General features: G+C 45.9%; 1 pseudogene; it reads right to left on the reverse strand.

Annotated features, from left to right (window-relative positions):
• The window catches only part of LOC108296721, a 7,362-nt pseudogene extending 4,280 nt beyond the window's left edge, over nt 1-3,082 (reverse strand).
• Nucleotides 3,083-8,397: the final 5,315 nt, after the last annotated feature.

Below are 8,397 nucleotides of genomic sequence, written 5' to 3' on the forward strand. Positions count from 1 at the left end.
CTCTTGTTACCCAGGCTGGAGTGCAATGGCGCGATCTCGGCTCACCGCAACCTCCGCCTCCTGGGTTCAGGCAATTCTCCTGCCTCAGCCTCCCGAGTAGCTGGGATTATAGGCACGCGCCACCATGCCCAGCTATTTTTTGTATTTTTAGTAAAGACGGGGTTTCACCATGTTGACCAGGATGGTCTCGATCTCTTGACCTCGTGATCCACCCGTCTCTGCTTCCCAAAGTGCTGGGATTATAGGCGTGAGCCACCGCGCCCGGCCACGTCCGCGGTTTTTAAAAGAGGCGCAGGCCAGGGGCGGGGCCGGCGCTGAGGGTCGGGCAGTCGCTCTTCCTGCCCCGTGCCAGCCTCTGAGTCTATTCCCCTCCTCCAGCCCCATCGCCAAGATCCCTGAGTTTAGGGCTTCCATTCAAGTGCATGTTTAGGGTAAAGTCCCAAAATGGGCTGACAGGATGGAAGGGTAGGGACATGTTTATAGCAGCCACCTTCATCTTCACTCCTGAGGGAGGTTAGGGTGGTAGGGTACTAAGTATTAGCGCTACCTACTGAGCTTGCGGAAAATAACCACGATCTTTTGACTTAAGAAGTTTTTCTAGGAGTTTAAAATAGGCAAACAAAAGTATAACTCACTAAGCCATTAAGTCTATTATGAAATTCTTAGGAAGAATTCCCTGGTTGCCCTACGTGATTCTGTTGAATCATGTATGTGTATTTGTGAGAATCAGATGATGTGGGAGGTTGGAGGTTCAAGTGAGAAGTACAGATCAATTAAAAAAAAAAAATCAAAGAATAGGCCCAAATTGGAGCTGATAGTGTCTGATAGGGGTAGGTATCATAATTAGCTAAGTGGTGGAGCAGTGTAATCACCTGGTGGGTTCATTGTACCCACTGCCCAGAAAAGCCAATTTACTGAGACAGCATTATTGAAACAGAGAAACCATTTAATAAGCACAGAACCACAGAAATAGAAGACTGGAGTTTTATTATTACTCAAATCAGTCTGCCTGAAAATTTGGAAGCCAGGGTTTTTTTATGCATAGTTTGGCAGGCAGGAGGCTAGGGAACAGGAAATGCTGATATGGTTGGGTCAGGGATGAAATCACAGGGAGCCAGAGCTTGTGTTCTTGATTCTGAGCCACTGTGCCTGACCTAGAATCAATATTTAAATAGCTAAGAAAATAAAGTAAGCCTGGTATCCTCTCTCGCCTCTCCCACTCTGGGGCCCTGGTCAGACTTTGACAGTCCACATGGCAAAGATTTTCCAAGTGCCTCTTAGAGTCATTGCACAAGTAGTGCAGTTGATCTGGAAGAGGCCATAGTCATAGCTGCCATGTGCATTTTCATTTATCTTTGACATGTTAAACTTGCTTTCCACGAAAGCCAGGCACAGCCTTAGAGTGGGGAGAAGAAGGTCAGGATTTAGAGAGGGCCAAGCTGAGTGAGAAGGGAGATGGAGGAGAAAGGGAGGCAAGGAATCAGACAAAAGGAACAAGGCCCAGGAGGCAGGATAGGACTAGAGGGCTGGAAACTTCCATTGACTTCCCCTCTCATCCCTTAATCCACCCACCCACTCATCAGTACACCTACTCATCTGTCCATCTGTTCATGCTGGGCTACTTACTGAGCACCTACTATGTGTCGGGAACTGGGCAAAGCCAAGTGAGGGACATTTCAGTTGGGTCAAATACAGATGCTGCCTTCAAAGGGCCTATATTACAAGCATAAGAATATGTACCTAAAAAACCCACAAAGCAAGATAAAAGGACACAAGTGTTGCAAGATAGGTGCACACGAATGCTGGGCAAAAGGGAGCTATCCCTTCCATGCGGGAGGATAAAGCCTTTGCACTGGCTGTCCCCTCTGCCTGGAATGTTCTTCCCCCAGACATTTGGGTGACCAGGTCCTTCATTTCATTCAGTGCTGCCCAATGTCACTTCCTTGGAGAGGCCTTCCCCGACTTCCCATCCAAACAGTGTTGTCATCACACCCTTGCTTTATTCTTCTTCACAGCATTGATCACCACCAGGCAGTACTTTCTCTGAGATGGAGTTTTACTCTTTTGCCTAGGCTGGAGTGATGTGATGTGATCTCAGCTCACTGCAACCTCTGCCTCTCAGGTTCAAGCAATTCTACTGCCTCAACATTCTGAGTAGCTGGGATTACAAGCGCCCACCACCATACCCGGCTAATTTTTGTGTTTTTAGTAGAGACAGAGTTTCACCATGTTGGCCAGGCTGGTCTCGAACTCTTGATCTCAGGTGACCCACCCACCTCAGCCTCCCAAAGTGATGGGATTACAGGTGTGGGCCACTGTACCTGGCCACAATACTTGCTTTATGTGTGTGCTTGTTTATTGCTGCTCTCTTCTGCTAGGATGTGAACACTACGAGGGAAGGGACACATCCCCAATGTCTAAAACAGTTCTTGGTACGCAGTAAGTGCTCAGTTAATTGTTGAATGGGCCAGGCGCAGTGACTCACTCCTGTAATCCCAGTGCTTTGGGAGGCCGAGGCAGGTGGATCACCTTAGGTCAGGAGTTTGAGACCAGCCTGGCCAATATGGTGAAACCCAATCTCTGCTGAAAATACAAAAATTAGCCAGGCATGATAGTTGGTGGGCACCTGCAATTTCAGCTACTTGGGAGGCTGAGGCAGGAGAATTGCTTGAACCCAGGAAAAGGAGGTTGCAGTGAGCCGAGACCATGTCATTGCACTCCAGCCTGCACAGCAAGAGCAAAACTCCATCTAAAATAATAATAATAATAATAATAATAATAATGGTAATTGTTGAATGAATATGGAGTGTTGGGAAAGGCTTCTTGAAGGGGGCTGCTTTTTGAACTTGGCTTTGAAAGATGAACAGGAGAGAAAGAAGCTGGCCATGTAGGACAGGACTAGAAGAAGGGGAGAAATGGCAGGGGAGGGCTGATGGCACTCACAGTCACTCAGGGAGTAGGCCTTAAACCCATTCAAGTCCTCCTTCCGAAGCACCTGGGCCAAGTCACAGCGACCGATGAGGCTGGCCTCATTTAGGGCAAGGAAGCTGCTGACCAAGTAGATGAGTAACACCTTTGTCATTCTCAGAGAAGAGGAAGTGCAGCTGAGGGCTGATGGTTCTTAGGGTCTCGCAGACTTTGTGCTGATCTTCTCTGAGAAACCTAGGGAATCTGGAGAGAGCAGATTTCCTCACTCACTCACTGCTCCCACCTGGCTGTTTCCAGTCTCTTTTCTCTTGTTTATTATAATTGTTTTTATCATGGAAAATCAAACATTTACAAAAGAAGAGGAATGGTATCATGAACCTCCATATACCCACTTCTGAGCTTCAACATTTAAAAACCAAGGCCAGGCTGGGTGTGATGGCTCATGCCTATAATCTCAGCACTTTGGGAGGTTGAGGCAGGTAGATCACTTGAGGTCAGGAGTTCAAGACCAGTCTAGCCAACATGGCAAAAGACCATGTCTACTAAAAATGGAAAAAGTTAGCCAGGCGTGGTGGTGCACATCTGGAATCCTAGCTACTCTAGAGGTTGAGGCAGGAGAATCACTTGAACCCAGGAGGTGGAGGTTGCAGTGAGCCGAGATTGCACCTCTGCACTCCAGCCTGGGCAACAGAGCAAGACTCCATCTCAAAAAAAAAAAAAAAAAAAAAAAAAAAAAAAAAAAAAAAAAAAAAAAGAAAGAAAAAACAGAAAAGAAAAGAAAATCAAGGCCAATTTTTTTCTGTTGTTGTTTATTTTTGTTTTTATTTATTCTTTTTTAGAGATGGAGTCTCATCATGTTGACCAGGCCGGTCTTGAACTTCTGGCCTCAAGTAATCCTCCTCTCTCAGCCTCCCAAAGTTCTGGGATTACAGGTATGAGCCACCACACGCAGCCTAACCAAGGCCAATCTTATTTCATCTGTAGATCCTCTTATATGGGCACCCAGCTATGGGCGGAATTTGGGTATTGGGATGGAGAGTGAGGTTGGCAAAGGAGATTACTGAAGACTGTCTTCACCAGCATTTGTGAGTGTGTCCAAGCATATGTTTTCAGAAGGAGGGTCAGGACACAGGGTGCTGATCTCTCCACAACCCCACTCCCCCAGACAGAAGGCACATGCTTTTTCCCAAGGCACATGATTTTACCCTGCCTGGTGCAATTCTTGGTGGGCTGAATGTAGACATAACTTTCACTTTCACTGTGTGTGTGTGTGTGTGTGTGTGTGTGTGTGTGTGTGTGTGTATGTGTGTGTGTTGAATGCTGGGCTGCTATGTAATCTTGGGCAGCATACTTAACCTTTCTGGGTCTCCTTTGTAAAATGAAGATATGCTAATACCTACCTAATAGGGCTATTGTGATGATTAAATACAATAATGCCCAGATCTTGGTTCACATTCAACATAAAAGGGAACCATGACTTTAAGGACTATGGCTGATTTCCAGGCTGTAGCAGGAAAGGGTTATTAAATAAGTCTGGATTTTCTTGTTGTACCAGAAATTTTAAAAGTGCTAAAAATACGGACTGGGGCGTGTCAAATGGACATAAGAGCACAAAGGGGCACTGACTGGCCAGATCTTGAACAATATTTTTGGTAACAGCTTTATTGAGATATAACTCACGTGTCATACAATCAAGTCAGTTAAAGTGTACTATTCAATGATTTTTAGCATATTTGCAGAGTTGTGCAATTACCACCTCACTCGATTTTAGAATATCTTCATCAATCGAAAGCAAAACCCTGCACCCATTTAGCAGTCACTGCCCATCCTGCTCCTCCCAGCCCCTGGCAAACACTAACCTACTTTCTGTCCCTATGGATTTGCCTATTCTGGATCTTTCATCTGCATGGAGTTACATAAAATATGGCATTATGTATCTGGCTTCTTTCACTTAACATAATGTTTTAAGGTTCATTTGGGTTAGGGCACATAATGATACTTCATTTCTATGGTTGAATAATATTGCATTATTCAACCATAGAAATGAAGTGAATGTCATATGAATAGACCATATTTTGTCTATCCATTCATCAGTTGATGGACATTTGTGTTGTTTCTATTTTTGGGTATCGTGAATAATGCTGCTATGAACATTCACGTGCAAGTTTTTGTCTGGATATATGTTTTCCTTTCTTTGGAGTAGAGTTGCTTGGTCATGGGGCAATCCTAGGTTTAAGCTTTTGAGGTCTACCAGATTTCTGAAGTGACTGCACCATTCTGCATTCCCATCAACAGTATATGAAGGTTCTAATTTCTCTACATCCTCACCAACACTTGTTATTATCTGTCTTCTTGACAAAAGGTATCCTGGTGGGTGTGAACTGTAATCATTTTGTGGTTTTTTGTGTGTGTGTGCTTCCTGGATGGCTATGAATGTTGATTTCACTTTCATGTGCTTATCGGCCGTTGTATATCTTTGGGAAAATAGCTATCCAGAACCTTTGCCCAATTTAAAATTGAGTTATCTTTTTATTATTGAGGTGGAAGAATTCTTTATATATTCTGGATACTAGACCAGCATCAGTTATATGGCAGATATTTTTTTTCCCCCATTCTGTGAGTTGCCTTTCACTTTCCTGGTGGTGTTCTTTGAAGTCTCAAAGTTTTTAATTTTGATGTTGTGCAATTTATCTCTTTTTCCTTTTGTGGTGTGTGCTTTTGGTGTCATATCTAAGAAACCATTGCATAATGGTTTCCAAGGTAATCTGGGACAATGAGACCATCAAAATAAATGACAGTAACAGATTATATGTTGAATGCAATAGGAATCCATGAGCCCATAATAATAATAAATTGACAAAAAGATACATAGTGTGTTGCTGAAGCACAGACCTCTTCCTGACAATAAAAGGCTGACTGATAAATGTGAAGAAAGTAATGAAGTCAGAAAATAATCACCATTTTGCAACCATCGTAGATTGGTTTGAGCAAAAATCATCATTGGATGCTAAATCCAAGGTGGTGGGAAGCTTGCTGAAGAACTGGTTATGTCCATGATCTCATAGGGTCATAGATTGCTTATTACTTGTACAGAAAAAAAAATCAGTAACTATACAATGGATAACCAGACAGTATTTTGACCTTGCAATCAAAATTAACATCTCCAGTGTGGGACAGAGACAGAGTGCCTCCAGATGTGATTCTCATGGAGGACACATCACTTACTTATGTAGTATTCCGGCCACGGATGCGTAGCCTGTGTCTAATCCTGAGGAAACATCAAAGTTGAACTCACTGAAAAAATCTGTAAAATAACTGGCCTGTATTCCTCAAAGTGGCCAATGCCATGAACACTGAAAGACTGGCCAAGCGTGGTGGTTCGTGCCTGTAATCCCAGCACTTTGGGAGCCTGAGGTGAGAGGATCGCTTAAGGCCAGGAGTTTGAGACCAACCTGAGAAACATAGCAAGCCCTCATCTCTACATTTGAAACATTTAGACTTTTTTTTTTTTTTTTGAGACGGGGTCTAGCCTTGTCGCCCAGGCTAGATTGCAGTGGCACAATCTCAGCTCATTGCACGCTCTACCTCCCAGGCTCAGGAGATTCTCCTACCACAGCTTCCCAAGCAGCTGGGATTACAGGCACCTGCCACAACACCCAGCTAGTTTGTTTGTTTATTTGAGACAGAGTTTCACTCTTGTCACCCAGGCTAGAGTGCAATGGCACAATCTCGGCTCACTGCAACCTCCACCTCCTGGGTTCAAGTGATTCTCCTGCCTCATCCTCCCGAGTAGCTGGGATTACAGGCACCCGCCACCATGCTCAGGTAGTTTTTTGTATTTTTAGTAGAGACAGATTTCACCAACGTTGGCCAGGCTGATCTCGAACTCCTGACCTCAGGTGATCCACCCACCTAGGCCTCCCAAAGTGTTGGAATCATAGGCATGAGCCACCTTGCCTGGCCACTAATTTTTGTATTTTTAGTAGAGACAGGATTTTACCACATTGGCCAGGGAGGTCTTGAACTCCTGATCTCATGTGATCCACTCACCTTGGCCTCCCAAAGTGCCGGGATTATAGGCGTAAGCCGCTGCACCCAGCCTGAAAATATAATACTTTTGATAAATCTGAAAATCCGGGGCTATTTCTGTCACCAAGGGAAGGTGTGTCTTTCCCCTTCAACTTGGTGTGTGTTGCTGAGAAGGCAGAGGCCTAAGTTCTTCCATCCACCGCCTTCAAGTGTCAGGCGGCTTCTGCTTGGACAAGATGGCTACCCTGGTGGGCTGGCCTCCTCTCTGGTCTCTTTTTCTGTCTAAGACTCAATCCTTACCAGCCTGAGCTTGGGACCATTCTTTTGCTCCTCCCATCCTCCTACCCCCAGAGCTGACAGATTTAGCAAATAAAATTTACAAGATCCCATTAAATTAGAATTTCAGACAACCACCTACCCCACACTGACTCAGGAGGGTCCCTCAGAGACAGGTGTCGCTGAGCCTCAGGAAGCAGGAAGCTCCATCCCTGCCCGTAAGCCCCCTCTGGGGTCCCCTAAAGGAAGGCAGTGGTTCCGGAAGGTGTGTTCCTGCCCCCTTTCACAGCCTACCTCTCTCCCATCCCTCTCTGACCCCAGGTTCCAGCTGGCCCAGGGATTTCTGGGTGGATCTGTAGAACAAGACCATCTGCAGTACAAGCCTCCTCTTCCTCGCCACCTACACTTCAGCCCTGCCCAACTAACAGCTCTCCTTGTTCTAAAGAAGGAGGGAGTGCTGGGCCACACTCCTTCTGGAACCCCAGTTCTGTGACATTATCCATCTCCTGGAAATATGGTGATTTTTTTTTTTTTTTTGAGATGGAGTCTCACTCTCTCACCCATCATGCTGGAGTGCAGTGGTGCGATCTCGGCTCACTACAACCTCTGCTTCCCGGGTTCAAGCAATTGTCCTGTCCCAGCCTCCCAAGTAGCTGGGACTACAGGGACACACCACAATGCTTGGCAAATTTTTTTTATTTTTAGTAGAGACAGGGATTCACCATATTGGTCAGGCTGGTACCGAACTCCTGACCTCAGGTGATCCACACACCTCGGCCTCCCAAAATGCTGGGATTACACGTGTGTGCCACCGTGCCTGGCCAATATGCGGGTTTTAATCACGCAAATTGGCCAAGCATCAGGCAGAAATAGCAGCTGGGCCTGGAAGGACAGGTGACGTCTGTGAGGAAATGGTCGGGCGGGACAGGGTGGAGAGCACTGGCTGTTCCCTTCCTTTCTGGGAACAGTACCACCTTTGGGGGAACTCCTTCCCTCATGGGGTTTCGGGGGGCTGCCAGTCCCAGGGCCCTGCCCTCCATCGCCCCCATAGGCATAAGAACTCTTGTGCGCCAGTCATTACATTTGTAAGTGGAAACTGGTGAGCTGCTCAGTTTCCAACAGGAAGCCCGTGTGCAGGGCCAGAGGGCACAGCCCATCGGAGGC

The sequence above is a fragment of the Cebus imitator genome, unplaced genomic scaffold (genome assembly GCF_001604975.1).
Source record: "Cebus imitator isolate Cc_AM_T3 unplaced genomic scaffold, Cebus_imitator-1.0 Scaffold735, whole genome shotgun sequence".
Taxonomy (NCBI): domain Eukaryota; kingdom Metazoa; phylum Chordata; class Mammalia; order Primates; family Cebidae; genus Cebus; species Cebus imitator.